Raw genomic sequence first — 16,846 nt, forward strand, 5'->3', positions numbered from 1 at the left:
GGTTGGCAAGAGGATTGGTTCTATAGAGGCATGACTCCACAGTGTTTCTTTAAGAATGTACTGTATGTTTTAATAAATGCATATGTTTTACCCTACTTGTTTTTGTCTTTTATTGTGTGCTGGTGGTTAGGTGCTTCAATGGGATTACATTTATTTTGTTTATGGCTTTTCTACATTGCAAGATCATTTATATCATGTGTGCTGTGTCTTCAGAGTGTATGCATGAAAAAAATCCTAGAAATGTTTAAAATTAAAATGTCATATGTATATGGGTGCAGCAGCATGCCTGTGAGGATTCTCTATTATTATATGTAAATTGTATGGGATGATCCAATGTGTTCTTTATTACACTGTTGAACTGTGGTTTATTGTTGTGTATGCGGTTGAAGAGGTATTTAAAAATGCCTCACTCAATCAAATATGGTTAGTGCATGTGTTTCTTAATGCGCTGTTCAACTGTGACCTGTGACATGTTGTTTTAATTGGCACAGTCTTAATAATTAGTTGAATAATTAGTTGAAGTGTTTGAGTTGATGCTGTGTATTTTTAATATGCAATTCTACTGAGACAGATATGTAGCGAATTTGCATATTAGGTTTAGAGTGTGGGATGCGTTATTGTGTATTTATGATCAATCAATCTGTTTATATTGAATGCGAAATTCTTAAAACATAACAAGAAAATCATTCATATCAAGTACAGAGGAAATTACAATCCTTACTCTATGCAGTTGAATTGCTAATTAACAAAACCTTTATAAGAAAACATTCCAACATTGCACAGGGCTTGTGGTCCATGGTTTGAATAAGATAAAAATAAGTGATTCGACATTGCCTATAATTCAGTATTCTTATAAGGAGCAATATAAGAAATGTACACGGTATGTCATGCGGTATGTCATAGCGGGGGCAGGAAAACTGCATATGCATATTGGATTCAACTGATAATTTTCTCACAGGATCCAGCCATAATATGTCCATTCTCCAATGCTCAAGTATAAAAAGCAGAGGCAATTGATGGAATCTTGACTTTGTGGTTAGCTTTATGACATAACTGTTAGATACTAGGGATAAATACGTGTCCCCATTACATTCTGGGTTATATTGATGTGATAAATATGCTTCAACTGATGATTAACCATCATCAGACAGATCCAAAAAAAAATTCTGCTTGAATTTCAAATTCTTCTTTAAAGAGTCCTTGTTATTAATTTGTTTTTAAATAAAGCACTTTAAAAAAACATCCTATGCCCTTTACATAGGACATATTTACATACATTGATCAACTCAAGGTGGGCAAATAAATGGCCCATATCTACATCGGAAAGAGACTTTTCATTGTGACTTCAACCATGGTATGCTCAATGGTTGGTCCATGCATAAAACATCTTTAAGGATAAACTTGTTCAAAGGTTTCACTTTCTCTGGTCCGAGCCACAAATCTTGTTTGTACATTTTGTGCAGATCTGTTCTACGGCTCAAATGTTGTAAGACTCAAAATGTTTGCATTTTGTGTGGCTAACTGGTTTCACCTTATCTCTAGGGAGATTAGCGTCACCTTATAATATCTCTCTTTCTCTCTTTCTCCCTTTCTCTCTCTCTTGTGACGGATTTGGCTGAAATTTTGCAGACACAATTGTACTGAATGCCATGGCCACCTGGTGGGTCCAAAGCAAACATATTGGGGGAACATGTACAGTTGACAGGACCGAAGGCCATGGATAGTGACCTGGTAGTTTTCCAAAATATACAGTGGACACAGCCAAAGGCCCTGACTAGTGGGCTCGAAAGACATGTATAGTGGCCACGAAAGAAGGCTGTGGCTACATAGTGGGTCCAAAAGAAACATATTGAGGGAACATGTACATTGGTGTAGGCTTCTGGTACACTATCTCATGAGAACCTCCACGGAGGCAAAAACACAGTGAATTCATAGCTTCGTCCTTGGCACAGCCAGACGAGAAAATGAAAGTTGCAAACTGTAGGTGCAGGGTGTTGCCCGAGAGGCCCAGTATCTGGTCTTCTGGGGCAGGGTGGCCTCGGGGTTAGTTTATTGCCAAGAATGGATAGTTCTGCTCTCCTTGCTGACTGCATCTATTTAGCTCACCTGCCGGGGCATACACACCGGAATGAACTATGTGAAAAGACGTCATTTGAAAGGACTCAAGAGAAAAAATTGATTTACAATTCGCAATTTACTGTTGATCGTTAAAAACAGCATTGTAAAGGTCTTTTTCACTTAGACCATTAAAATTCTTTTTATTTTTAAATATTAAGGTTTTTTTCCCTCCAAGCTCCCCATAGATTGAGCTGGCAATCAATTCCCACATCTGCTGAATTTCAAGGGTTTTGTTGCAATAAATCTGGTCAACTTAAATACACTTTAACTAAAGTTTTTTCAATGAATTTCAAAGGTTTTATCAGACCATCGTTTTTCAGTTAATTTGGATATACATAGATAAAATTTAGTACACATCTGTGCTCAATATATCTGTATATATGTATTTGTATGTGTAAGGTAAGGGGGTGGAGGGTGTGAGGCAGCTTGAGGTACAAGGAGGGGTTTTGGCGGGACCCCATAACAATATAAATGGTTAAATCAACAAGAATTACACGAAAAGTGTAGTTTAAGTAACAACATAGAACTGTTGCATAGTATAGCCTTAAATTACATTTGGTCCTTTGAGATTGGTCATGTGTTGAATGTTGTCATTTATAATAAATTGTGGTCTACAAAGCAATCCTTTGCTCGTGCGAACAGGATGGATGTGTGCAAAGTTGCATTGTTTAGTGGTGTTTAGGCTATTTTGTGTGTGGGTGTGTGTGTTTTTGTGTGTTGGGTGATGCAGATGATTTTATGCACCTGGATGAGGGGTGGACATGGGCTTTAAGGGCTGTGGGCCGTTAAAGCCCATGTCAATCCCCTCCAGCTGGGGTGTGAAAGCTATTGTCACCCCGGAATTTGCCAAGGTGCGGATAGTTTCCTTTTTTTTCCCATCCGACAGGCGATCAGCTCAATCGCGAGCCCATCCCCCGTCGGAGAATCTTTAAAAGAAATATGTCCACTGCCACTGAAATGGAAAAAGGACTAGGTCTGCATTTCAGATGATGGCGGCCATTGAAAACATGTTCCAAAATGTCCATCGTCAGACGAAAGGGGACATAGTCCCTTTTCTATTTCAATGGTGGTGGCCAGACAGGAGGAGCTCAAGGATCGGAGCGCAAGGCTCCGGCGACACAGGTAAGGGCGGTGCAGTGGAAAGGGGAATCGGTTGATTTGGGGGTGTGGGGAGGCAACAGGGAGCGGTTCCCTGTTGCACCCCCACATTAGAAAACAAAATAGAAAAAACACCACCCGGAGAAGGGCCTCAAATGGCTGGAACAGCGGGCGCGGATTGGTTATTCTTGCCTATTGTTCTAGCCACCGGATTGGTTGGCTCACCCTCCCTGGGTGCAAATTGCTCTTAATCCATTCTTACTGTGCACCAGTTCCATGTCAGGTATGCTGGATGAGAATGTTTGTTTGTGTTGCACCACATAAACTTAACTTTATTTAGCCTCAGACCTTATTGTGATGAACTTGGAGAACCCAAGCCTTTAAGACGAGTTAGCTATACCCTTGAGATGTTTGGGGATGCAGAGGTTACTGAAACATCAATAATCAAAACGACTCAGGTGGTTGGCAAAAATGCAACTGTTTTAATACCAATTATCCAAAACAGGGAGTACAACGGACATCAATCTCAATGCATCTGAAAAAAAGCATTCTTTTATAGCAAAAAATCATCATTGATGACGTTAACCTATGAATTTACTAACATCATCCTATGTGGCAAACTTCAAAAACCTAGTGGCTATTGTTATAGGTTCTAAGGGAACATCCAATTATATGATCCATACTAATCTAAAGAGTGAAGAAAAGTGATAGGACTCTTAACATCAGGTGGGGCAACTAACCCCTCCCCTTAAACATGTCACTACGAACATCACTAAATAAACAACGTCCCATTGACTACACAACTATAGAACCCTTAATCATGCAGCCCCCTACAATTGGTTGGCACTCTATCCTCCGTCAGTACTTTTCCACCTACATTAGTAGCATGCAGGCTGACCTTCCAGGTGCTGGTGAGCTAGTCTTAATCATAGCTTCCCACCAATTAGCTTATTCATCTATCATCACCTCAGTGGTCTGCTATCAATTAAGGCTTTGAACTTGTCCTTGGGAGTGTTCATTTGCGCTGGAGAATTCAGGGCAGTGGAGGCACGCTCTGCCCTCATGCGCAGGTGTGACCGTCATGTTCGTCCAACTTCATCCTTCCATGTGACTGAAGACCACTAAATTGAGCTCTAATGCATTTAAAATACAATTTTCTAATAGACCTCTGATGTCTTCCTTGTTTTTGTCCATGTCTTCAGAACAGGAGTCTTGTTCTTCCACACAATGTGTATCCAATGTCTGCTCACCCCAGCCTGATAAGACCTTGGCTTCGTGGGACTTGCCCAGATTTGCCTTTCTGAGTTTCACTCCTGTTAATTTGTTTACTTGCTATAAATTGCGACATACTGGAAAAGAGGCCTTCTTTCTCTGGTCCAGTTCTGCTATAATATGTAGTGTAAACATCCATTCTTTCCTTACTTCAATATATGTATATATGTTGTCGCATGCCACAATCTATTCACTATAAAGCTAGCCTCAAGAATACTTTGTCTGATTGTGTTTCATTTGCACCTGTACATGTAAAAAATAACTCGACCTCTTCATTGTTTCTGTAGCATACGTTTTTTCATCTTGATCCCAAGATGTCACTTATCTTTGATACTTTCTTGATGCCTCATAGAATATCTTCATTCTCTTGTCTCTGCATCTCTTCTACGAATGTCAGTTCATCTTCGTGTGACAGTGGTAACATCACCATTCTGTTCATCCATTCATTTGCGCTGCTTCTTCTGGGATTTCATTCAAATGGCCATCATACTGTCCCGTATGCAGGTATGGCTTTCTTGCCTCCAGAACTCTCTTCAGTATCAGTATGTTCACTGGTACCGCACGTGTCTCACACTCTGGTTGCCAACATATAGGCAAAATGGGCAAAGTGGTTGGAGTGGGGGTATTTGGCTCCTCCTCTACACTCCCCCATCTGGATGATTCATAGACCACTCTCCCATCATCCTTCATATCTAGACATCCTTGTCTGAAGAAATGCTTTTTTGGGATCCATATTTTTATGATTCCCTTTAGGCATCCAGTCGATTTCACACACTCATCTTTGTTCCAAGTCATAGGCATGCACTGTCCACTTGGGCTGCAATAGATCAACTTTCCCGCATACTTCTTATGGTTCTTTGGATGCAGGAACTTCGTTCCCTCAGGTGCATGGATACTGACCATAACAAAGTCTCTGAATTTTTCATCTGTCAAGTCTCTGGCCTTCCATCCTGATTCAACATCAATCATAATTTTTATCCCTATGGCTTTCTCCTCTGTCTTTTTGCATTGTGTGATTATTATCTTGATCACACAAAATCCAAGCAGTTCCAACATGATCAGGGCTCCCTGGAACTTGAACATGTCTGCCATCCATTGTGTAACCCAAAAAAAGTGTGATCCAAACCAGCTGTCATAGGCAATGTCTTCTAATTTGTCTATCATCTGGACGTTTAGTTTCATCAACAATTTTATGGCTTATGTCAAGGTGCCATTGTCGTCATCATGAGAAGGTATGAATGTGCAACATGATTCTCTGATTTTTGCACAAACACCTCCATCCATAGCTGGATTCTCTGCATGAAAATCAGCGTGAATACCGACGAAGTCTGGCTAAATAGCCTGTGCTCATAAGGGATGGAATCAAAAGCTTCTATTGTCTTGGCAGATAAATAGTCCTCCCTCTTCATTCGATTAATCAGCTCCACAGATCTCCTCTTCCTCAGGTAAGCATCTGCTTTTGGGAAACGGTCAAGGTTCAAATCACTTTTAGGAAACACCAACACTGGAACATGAACATTCACTAATGAGTATACTCTGTTCCAATCCTTGGGTAACTTAATATATGCTCTAGATCCATAAGCCCAATAATGATCCATGATCACTGCTATCCCATTGTTCATTCCTTGTGGCTCAAAAATTCGCCCACAGTGCTCATTCTCTCCAACTTTTCTTGTGCAATTGTTTCTGAAGCACAGCTTTGCACTCTCCAAAGGTACTATCTGCAAAAGGTCCTCCTCTGTCTTCAACCCAGGTCAATAATTTAGCAGGGTTTGACCATAAAGGTTCACACAGCATTTGTGCATTCTTAATATTTGGCTGGTAGTGAACCATTAATATCCAGTCTCTGCAGATCACTACACCTTCTTCCAACCATTTCGTGAAAACACTGCTCCCCAAATCTGCATCTGGACTCTGTTTTTCCATTTACGAATGTCTTCTGCAGATTGTCCCGGACTTTCAAGTCTTTTATTAACTTCCCATCCAGCTGCTTTCAATCCAGGTGTTTCATATTTGATCACGTGATTCTTGGTATGATCTTTTAGCCATGTCTTTGTATCTTGAACATAGTCATCTTCATCTGGATCTGTCCATACAGTTGCCCACTTGAGATAGGCTGTTCGACCCATGAATTGGCCTCTTGTATGACAGAATGCCAGGTGTAATATGCAATGTGCAGTCAGGACTTTTTCAATAGCTATGAAGATCTTAGACTTCCCGACACTATAAGGCAGGAGTGCACACACAAAGCATTCCTCCTTTGAGGCCCTTCTTCCCACTTCTTTCATATGCTGATACAATATGTTATTCCCAAGTGTGCTGTACTATCCAGTTACTGAGTTAATTCATGATCATCCTCCTTAGCATTTCTCTTAGGTCTTGTTCTTTTCTTATGTGCCTTTATAATTATCTCATGTAAATTATCAGCATAACTCTTCCTTACTGGACCAATCATAGGAACATTTGTCAGTGGACTGGGTATTTTTACATGTGCTATCTGTGCAGGTTCACTCCTAGACAGTCTCTTCCTTTGTCTCTCCTTTCGAGCCTGTTTCTGGTGCTCAAGAACAATTTCCTCATAGACCCAGGCAATTTTACACTGTCTACTGGAATGGTAATGATTACATAAGTCTTGGTTATTTAGTAGTTGCCACATCTGTACCCCCCTTCTGCATAGGAGGAAACACAGGAATATTTGCTCCATTTGGATCTAAATAGTAAGCAGTACGTACAGTAAGTGAGATCAGAATCACTATGAAGAAAATGCAAGTGTAAATCACATATAAGTAAGACCATTTACAACAATAGCTTGTTACAGATTGTGGATGTCTCTCCTGATCTGCCATAATGATATTACTATTGATGTTGCCCATTTTTACTCTTTTTTAAGGCACGAAATAATACATTTTAGTCAGGCAACATTATATAATACATTGGAAGCTGCTGAGTCTGCTCCACAAGTTTCCTCGATCAGCTTCAGCTGGTTGACTATTTAATGAATAACAAAAGTTCCCAGTGAAGACCATGAGTTGGCCTTTTACCAGAAGATATGAAGATTCTCCTTCAGCATGAAACAAAGTACTTTAAACAGTAGATTTTTTACTCTTCTCCTTCGAACGTCTCATTCAGTTCTCAGTTTTCTCAGAGTAGAGATTCACCTGCGTGATTATGTCTCTTAGAATTTCATTAAGTGCTGCATTATTCCTCAGATCCCTCAGGAACGAGCGGACATCAGTTTGTCTCCCAATAAGATCCCAACACTCCTCAATCAGATAATAGAACACCAAGCTGACCAATCTATGCACATTATCTGCTGACAGAGGCATTTGTGTTTTCCCCACTGTACTCAGGAAGCTGAAGGATTTGCTCAATGATAGCTGAATTGGACCATTCTTAGGATCTTGCAGGAACAGATGAACGCTAGTAGTTCTCCCCACAACCACAGGGTATGCCCGCAAAATAAACAGGAAAACTGCAAGAACAATCCGTGACATGTCATTGGGCACCACCATGGGCACACTCAGTAAGAAATTAAGTGAGAAAGGAATCAGGGTATTGTTCCCTCTTCCAGTCGTCGAAAAGGAATTCCAAATCTGGCATTCTCTCCGTCTCAATCAAGACTTAAACATGTCTCAGTGCAATGTCAACAAACTCCTGTGGCTCAAGAACAAATAGCTTCCCTTAACTCCTTTTTAATGATTGAAAAGTGTGTTCGAACAATAAGCCACAATCCACAATCCTAGTTTTAGACAGAGGTGTGAAAGGTGTCCTCATTCACCTCTCTGTCAGTATTTCATGGGGAGTAAGATGGTGGTCAGAACCTGTTTTTTTTTCAACGCATACAATGCCAGTGGTAGACAATGCAACCATGCTTTCTTCAAGGTAAGCTTTAATTTGGCTATTCTCTCTTTAAGCAAGCCATTGAGTCACTCACAGGCACTGTTCGCCTGTGGGTGATAAGCTGATGAAAATGTGTGCTTTATATCAAGCAACAAGCTTTTCTGTTCAAAGACTTTGTTAACAAAATGAGGGCTATTATCTGATCTTAATATTTCACATATTCCCCATCTAGGAAATACCTCTCATACTAAAAATGTTGCTGCACAGGTGAAGTCAGGGTGTGTACATTGACCAGCCTCAATCCTCTTCGAAACGTGACATACCACTACAATCATATATCTATATCCATCACATACTTGCAGCATGTGAACATAGTTGATATGCAAATGCTGAAAGGGGCCATTCATTTTTGGAATAACTCCTCTAATTTTGCGCAATGTGTGCCCAGCAGTAAACTTTTGACATACAATACAATTTGCTGAATTTAATGCAAGGTGTTCTACTAAATATGGAACTAACCATTCATGCAACAAGGCTCTCTCTAGTAATGTGCTCAGGGTAGTGCAGCTGTTCTAATGCCACCCTTAATAAGGCTACAGGCATCACCATTTTACCAGTGCTGTCTTGTCACCACAATGCTTCAGAGGGTTTAAAGAACACCCTCTCCGCGTCCACAAGTCTTTCTCATCTTGAGGCGCTTCCCCTTTAATCTCTACCAGCTGTGTCCTAGACAAATTACTATAATAATTGGACACAGTCATCATCAACACCATGGTTTCATGCACATCAGGCATATCAAACATCATAATAATATTTGAACACGCCACTCGTTTTGCTTCCTCGTCTGCCTTTTGATTTCCACGTGAGATAAAATCTGCCCTTTTAGTGTGAGTTGTGCATTTAATAACTGCGATGGCTACTGGGAGCTGTAGTGCTTTAAAAAGTGTGTCCAATAAGTCTGCGTGCTGCACTGGAGTGCCGTCCGCTTAGAGGTAGCCCCTCCGTTTCCAACATGCCAATCCTGTATGCACTTTTGATGTCATTGGGACAGAGTCACTGTACATAGTTAATTACCAATGCGGCTAATTCTGCAGCCTTTGCCGAAATGTGATACGGTAGTTGTGCACTTATCAATACTTCAAACTTTCCATTGGCCACGTGCTTTACCACAGCAGCACCTGTATATTTTTGTCGATCACCTTGATCGATTCTAGAAGAACCATCAATAAAGAGAATCTCCCCAGCTGCCAACGCACTTTCCTTCACCCTCGGGAGTTTGTCATAGAATTCCTCATAGTCTGAGCAATCATGTGCATACTCATCCTCTGCCAGTGGATCTGCTACAAACATGGAAGGATTCACTATTTTGCATCAGACTATTTTAATCACTGAATTAGATATGACTGCCTCATAGGCAGAAGCTCTCTGAAAAGTCAATGTGCCTTTTGGTTTTTCCAAAATAGCAAACAATGCATGCTCAACAAATAACGTCATGGAACACCCCATTACTATGCTAGCCACTTTCTCAATGGCTAATGTGGCGGCTGCCAAAGACTTTTCGCGTGGGAAGTGACCCCTCATTACTGGGTCTAGAATCCCAGTAAAGCTGTCATAACAGTGCCATTTGTGTGCAAAAACAAAAAGAAATATTCCTCAGCATAATTGGGAGTCCCTAAAACTGGAGCTGTGCAAATTGCCTTTTTCAACTCATCAAACCATTCTTCCATCTCTTCAGTCCAGACATTTTTTTCCTGATTTACTTGTGCCTTCTTCAGAGCTTGCAACAAGGGCCTTATGTATGAACTGTAATCAAAGACCCATGCTCTTACATAATTACATAGTCCCACAAATCTCTGCATGTGATTTATCGTGAGTGGCTTTACTGTTTTCAAAATAGCCTCTGCCCTCGCAGGAGTACCTTTCTTTCCCTCATACAAAATTACCTGGCCTATGTATAGTACTTGACAATACTGTAATTTCTCCTTGTCTACTTTATATCCTTTGTCAGCAAGAATAATAATCAGTTGAACTCAATTGCGTCTGCACTCCTCCGAGGTGCTACAGACCAATATGATATCCACTTCTGCAACACAACACTTTCCATATCAATATTGCTTAAGCCCATCTGCAGGACTCAAATCCTCAAATTTGTCTAGACGTAAATGATGTCAGATCTTGCGATTCCTCATGAAATGTGATTGAGAAAAATGCATTTTTCAAATCAATCACAGTGAAATATCGTGCCTCAACAGGAATATTACATAAGATTATCGCCGGATTAGGAACTAGAGGGAACTCGTACCCTACAATCTGGTTAATCAGCCTCATATCTTGAATTAGACACCACAACACCCGTTTACAGTCTTCAGGCGGTGGCGCTTCTCTTTCCTCCTGGTACATTTTCCAGAGCTTTAAGCTTGCTAATCGTTTATCTAACTTTTTTCCCGTATATGTTGCATGCAAATATGTCGTCACATGCTGCAAAACTGCCTTTAATAGTGATCCCCCTTGCGGCAATGGCATGAAAATTGTTTTGCCGTTCCTTCAACCCATTCCACACTGTACTGCTTAAGTTTGGGTGCGTGTTTCGACAACTTTTTGCAGAGGTGTTTAAGTGGACTAATATCCTCCATTCTGACTCGTCACACTTGACTGTCAATACTTACCCTTACTCTTTGCACATTTCAAAAATATGTTTCAGAAAAACAAAACAATATGAGCGTCTACCAATCGTTGCAGGCTCCATACCCTCTATATCACGTGTTATACTTTAATCTACTTCTTTCACTAAACACCATCAATTCAATTTCCACTAAATAAATAATTAATCCTCAAATCTCGAGTTTTCTCTTCTCATTTATCAATTCCTCTTGTGTTTTTTCACCATATACAATCACATAAAACAAACAAAGAAACGGACATACTCAACCGGCCACATATATTTCAGTCCTCTCCTAAAGACTGACCTTTACCTGCCCCTAAATATACCCCGATTGCGATGTGAATCGTTCTCTTTAAACTTGTCTTTAACCAAGTTTGTTGTCTATGTCACCCATAACTAGGGCTCTAGAAATGATTCCTTCTGTTACGTTCTTTAAAACACAAGACCCTGTGCGTATACTTTATCGTGGCACCTTCCTTCACGATACCTTTTAATTGCTTGGTATCTCCTCAAGCCAATTACCTAATAATTCAACGCTTAACGTTCTCAAGTTACTTTATCCAAACATCCCTCCATTACTCATTTTTCCCTTATCACCTTCTTTACTCATTACCCGTTCACAATTTATGCCACCTCAATTCAGTGCTTACTCGTTTTTTCGACTTCCGACTCTCGGGATCATCTGCCTCTGTAACAGCCGCTTCAACTTTCCATTTATTCAGCTTCCTGTAATCGACGGGAGAGGATTTTGTCTGAAAACAAGAGAACCGTCTCACCTAGCTTGCAAGACTTGTGTCTTTAAACTAATTCTGCTATCTACAGGGAGCTTCAAGTCCTTTCAGCCGAATGGCAGAGGTCGTGCAATATTTCCGGGATGCCAAAGCCTACTATCTCAATGGATTTTTAACCATTTTCTCTGCTACCAAGTGGACTGGGAGACCCCAGCCCTTTAAGACAAGGTAGCAATTCCCTTGAGATGGATGGTGATGCAGAAGTTACTCAAATATAAATAATTGAAACAACTCAAGTAGTTGGCAAAAAGGTAACTGTTTTAATATGAATGATCTAAAACAGGAGTGCAACGGACATCAATGGACGTCTCAGCGTAAGATCTCTCAATGCATCTTTAAAAAAAAACATTCTTTTATAGCAAAAAATCGTCATTGATGATGTTAACCTATGCATTTACTAACGTCATCCTACGTGGCAAGCTTCAAAAACCTAGAGGCTATTTTCATTGGTTCTAAGGGAAAATCCAAGTATGTGATCCATACTAATCTATAGAGTGAAGAAAAGTGATAGGTCTCTTAACATCAGGTGGGGCGATGTCCCATTGGGTACACAACTATAGGACCCTTAATCATGTGGCCCCCTACAAATGATTGGCACTCTAACCTCCGTCAGTAATTTTCCACCTACGTTAGCAGCATGCAGGCTGGTCTTCCAGGTGCTGGTGAACTAGTCTTAATCATAGTTTTGCACCAATTAGCATATTCATCTATCATCACCTCAGTGGTCTGCTGTCAATTAAGGCTTTGAACTTGTCCTTGGGAGTGTCCTTTAACTCTGAAGAATTCAGGGGAGTGAAGGCACGCTCTGCCCTCATGTGTAGGTGTGACCATCATATTCGTCCACTTCATACTTCCATGTGACTGAAGACCCTAAAATTGAGCTCTAATGCATTTAAAATACTAGTTTCTAATAGACCTCTGACATCTTCCTGGTTTTCGTCCATGTCTTCAGAACAGAAGTCTTGTTCTTTCACACAATGTGTATCCAATGTCTGCTCACCCCAGCCTGATAAGTCCTTGGCAAGCAGCCCCTACCCCATGAGATACCCCAGTCCCATCACCCATAAGGCCACCCTGCAGGCAGCCCTCTACACATGGGACACCTCAGCCACCATCACCTGTGACGCCAACCTGCAGGCAGCCCCCTGCACACCAGACACCCCCTGCCCCATCACCCATGATGCCATCCTGCAGGCAGCACCCTCCAGACCAGACACCCTCAGCCCCCATCATCCGTAATGCCACCCTGCAGGCAGCCCCCACCACATGGGACACCCCACCCCCCATCACCCATGAGGCCACCCTGCAGTGGGCCCTCTCCACATGGGACACCCTAGCCCCATCACCCGTGACACCACCCTGCAGGCAGCCCCCAACACATGGGACAATGAGATTTGTAGTCCTGGAAGTAGTCCACCCATTATCAAGAGGAGGTGATCTTCAAAAATGTTTAGATCAAAGAGAATTGTATTGGATACAAAAACTAGATGCCATGTACCCTTTAGGGTTGAATGAGGAGTACTATTTGGATCCCTTTTTGTGAACATGTAGTCTTATCTGTAAGCATAGCCATGATATCCCTTTTTTTATTATTTCATGACCACCCGTTATTTTTATGCCAAAAATAGAATTTGTTTGATCAATTTAATTTGTAGCAAGCACTGTAGTCTTTTTTCATGTTAGAAAATATATCTCCTTCACTAGATAGGAGGAAAACCCTACTCTAAAACATTATGTGCTAAACGAGAACAGAAGAGATACACAAGTAATCATTACAAGTATAGGGTTCGATACTTCAGAATGTACACCCTCATTTGGGTTAGATTGAATCATATGTACAGTTTAAGTTGCTATAATGATGCATTTGCTTGAAAATTCAGGGGAGCCTTTTTTGTTTTTAAGACTCAGCCCTTCATTATAATAATGTTTTCATTCCGTTTTTCTTTTCATCCCTGCGACCACATTACCCCCTTCTTCTCCAATTTCCATGTTGCACCACGGCACCTTGTTCACACATAGTGTCATATATACACTACTATTAACACAGATTTAAACACTCAACCAATATGATGACAGTTTCATTGGTCAGCTAGGAAGATGGCCACGGGAACATTTCATCACGTGCTTTTATTTCAATTTCGCCAGCACGTTCTTTTCTTGATTTCATTTCTACAATAGTCCCTAAACCTTTATAGACAGTTAGAAAGTAAGTTCAGGCCACGCACTAGTGATAATATACCTTATCACTACCTTTAGATACAGACACATTTTTGATACAGATAAGCCGCCTTGAGCAATTTTTTGCCGGTTTGCATAAATGATGACAACATTAGAGGCGTCTTGCGCATACATGGGGAATGACTCTGCTAACCATTTATATATAATTAACTGCTATATGCAAACATACTTCTAGTCTTGATGTTCCCTTCATCATGAATTACCGTTACGGCTGGAAGGATGGCCGCAGTGACGTCATCGCGCGCATGCGCAGGTGACGTCACTCGCGGCCTTGTTTACAATTTTTTTAACCAATCCATGATAGGACTCGCGACGTGACGTCATCAAGCGCATGCGCGGATGACGTCACTCGCGGCCATAAATTCACGACTGTTCTCCATTCCACTACTGTATGCGGATGGAGACACACCAGTTCCTGCTATCATTCAGTTACCTGCCTACTCTGTAAGTACCCTCTGGGCCATTACTCTTTTGGCCAACGCTTACCCTCTATTGAGCACGTGTCTCTGACACTATTGCTTTAGCTTACACTTACTTTCCCTATTTTTTCAAAACAGATTATGACTACTTTTCCACACTGAAGCTACACATGACTGCTTGTGGAGTCATACATGATTCTTTTTGAGTAAGTCCAACCAGACGCTTTACTTTATTCTCACTTCTGATGTCTTAACAACTAGGCTTGCATTTGATATTATAGGATCAGAACCTTCACACACCGCTCTACACCTTATTCACAGTGGGTGTTTTTTTAGCATTTCAAGTAATGGTTGGGTCTTGTCTGCTAACTTAAAAGGCTCCTAGCATTTATAAATATTTTCATTCGTTTGAACAATGAAGCTGATTAATGATTTATAATCTAAAGAAATGCAATAACGTTGTGAATTGTGTATATTTTCTCTTTTGTGTCACTATCTGACTAACAAAATACCTTGTTGTGTCTCTAAATGTACAAACATGAATATACTTATTGAATTAATTTAATTCATTTTTTTCTTCAGAAATGTATTTGTTAAGAATACAGAACGCATTGCCCCTGATGAAGAGTGAATTTTGATACTCAAAACGCGTTGGCCCACATTTTTATTGTGATCTATGAGTTGTTGTCATAAAATGAATAAATAACTGTTTGTTTGATAAACAGATGAGTTGTCAGAAAAATAATTGGGTGATTTTAGAATATCTTTGAAAGCTGAGCAAAGCAATTTAACTTGTTGAAACAGAGAAATATTTCTTGTCGAAAATTGTTAAAAATCATTAGGTTACTATTAGTACCCTATAAAACTCCTTTACAGGCCTTGTGCCTCTTGTTTATAGTGTGCAGGGGACGCGGGTTTCCTTACTTAGGAAACTTTTGTCCCATGCTTCCTGCCCGATGCCCGATACCTGCCTCCCTGAGATGGAATGCCCTGCGTACTGTAGCCTCCTACTCCGAGCCTGCTGCTGCCAAATTGCCCGGGGCCTGCTCCTTAAGGACAGCCTCCGTGCTGATGACATCACCCGAGGCCATCGTGCACATGCCCTGATAATTGGTGCCTGCTCTACCTCCATTGCCAATGCTCCTGTCATATGCTGGATCGGTGTGGTGACCACCAGGGCTGATCCTACGTTGACTCCAGACTCTGTCAGGGATATTATGTCGACCAGATGGTCCACCGGGGTGGGACAGGTACACAAGGGTCCCTGGTTGTATCTGGGCCGGAAGGCACCAGGGAAGACAACTGGTGCACAGAGGAGGAAGATAAGGAGGGTTTGCAGGAGTGGCCAGCCAACGCACCCAATTGGAGATCAGGAACTGAGCTAGACAGTTCAGGAGACGCCAGACCTCGCTGTGATGATGTGCAAGCCCACCACTGTAAGCCTGCACATCATCACGAATGGTGGCTATACGCCTCGCAACACCAGCTCTCCACCCTATCTCGAATGGTGAGATCCGCAGTCATTGGTGTTTCTGTTTGTGTGGAAACATCCGCCACCTGCGAATGGGACCATCCCGGGGCATGCCCACAGGTGCATACTGGTGCAGGATTAGGGACAGGCACCTCCACAGCGACCTGCACTGCCTCCTGCCCCTAAGTCTGGACTGCACCAGTCACACCCACCTCATCACCCCCAGCAGGCCCAATGGGCTGGGCTGATGCCGCCTCCTCCTCCTCCTCCTCCTCCACCCCCGCCAACCTGGATGCCTCCCCAGCGTCATCCGCACTGGATTGCCCCTGTGCGAGCTCACCTGTCCCTCCCACTGCAGAGGAGTCTACAACCACCTTCGCCCTCTTGGACCACCCCTCAGCAGCTGCGGCCGATGTCTCTGACGCGGCACCAGTCTCCACGCTCCCCGAAGATGAAATTACCTGGGGGCTTGACTGGGCCTTGCATTTGTGCCTGCTGGAGGCATCCCTGCTGCCATGCTCCACAGCACCTTCTCTGCCCTTTTCTTCCGACGTTGCTGTGGATAAGGAGACATAGAACACAAACATTAGGGTACTGGACTTATGCGTGTTTTGCACAAAATATATGCACATGAAGTACACTACCAAAGGTCACAACCATCATCACCCTCAACGACACACAGGTACCTGCAATGTACATAGATGCACATACTTGTCTGTCCATCACAACAGACAGTCACATCCTTGGACAAGGTACTGTCAGCACCTACAAATTGTGCATGCTCCTGACGTGCATCATGGGACATACACATGACATTCACACACATCACCTGACAACCCTGAAGCAGGGCACAGAGCTATCACATCGGAGTCCATTCAATGTCAATTGTGCAGCAAGAGTTCAGCACACATTCGAATGCTCCAGTAACATCCATCCA

This window comes from Ambystoma mexicanum, chromosome 1p (genome assembly GCF_040938575.1).
Source record: "Ambystoma mexicanum isolate Mex_15411 chromosome 1p, UKY_AmexF1_1, whole genome shotgun sequence".
In the NCBI taxonomy this organism is placed as follows: Eukaryota; Metazoa; Chordata; class Amphibia; order Caudata; family Ambystomatidae; genus Ambystoma; species Ambystoma mexicanum.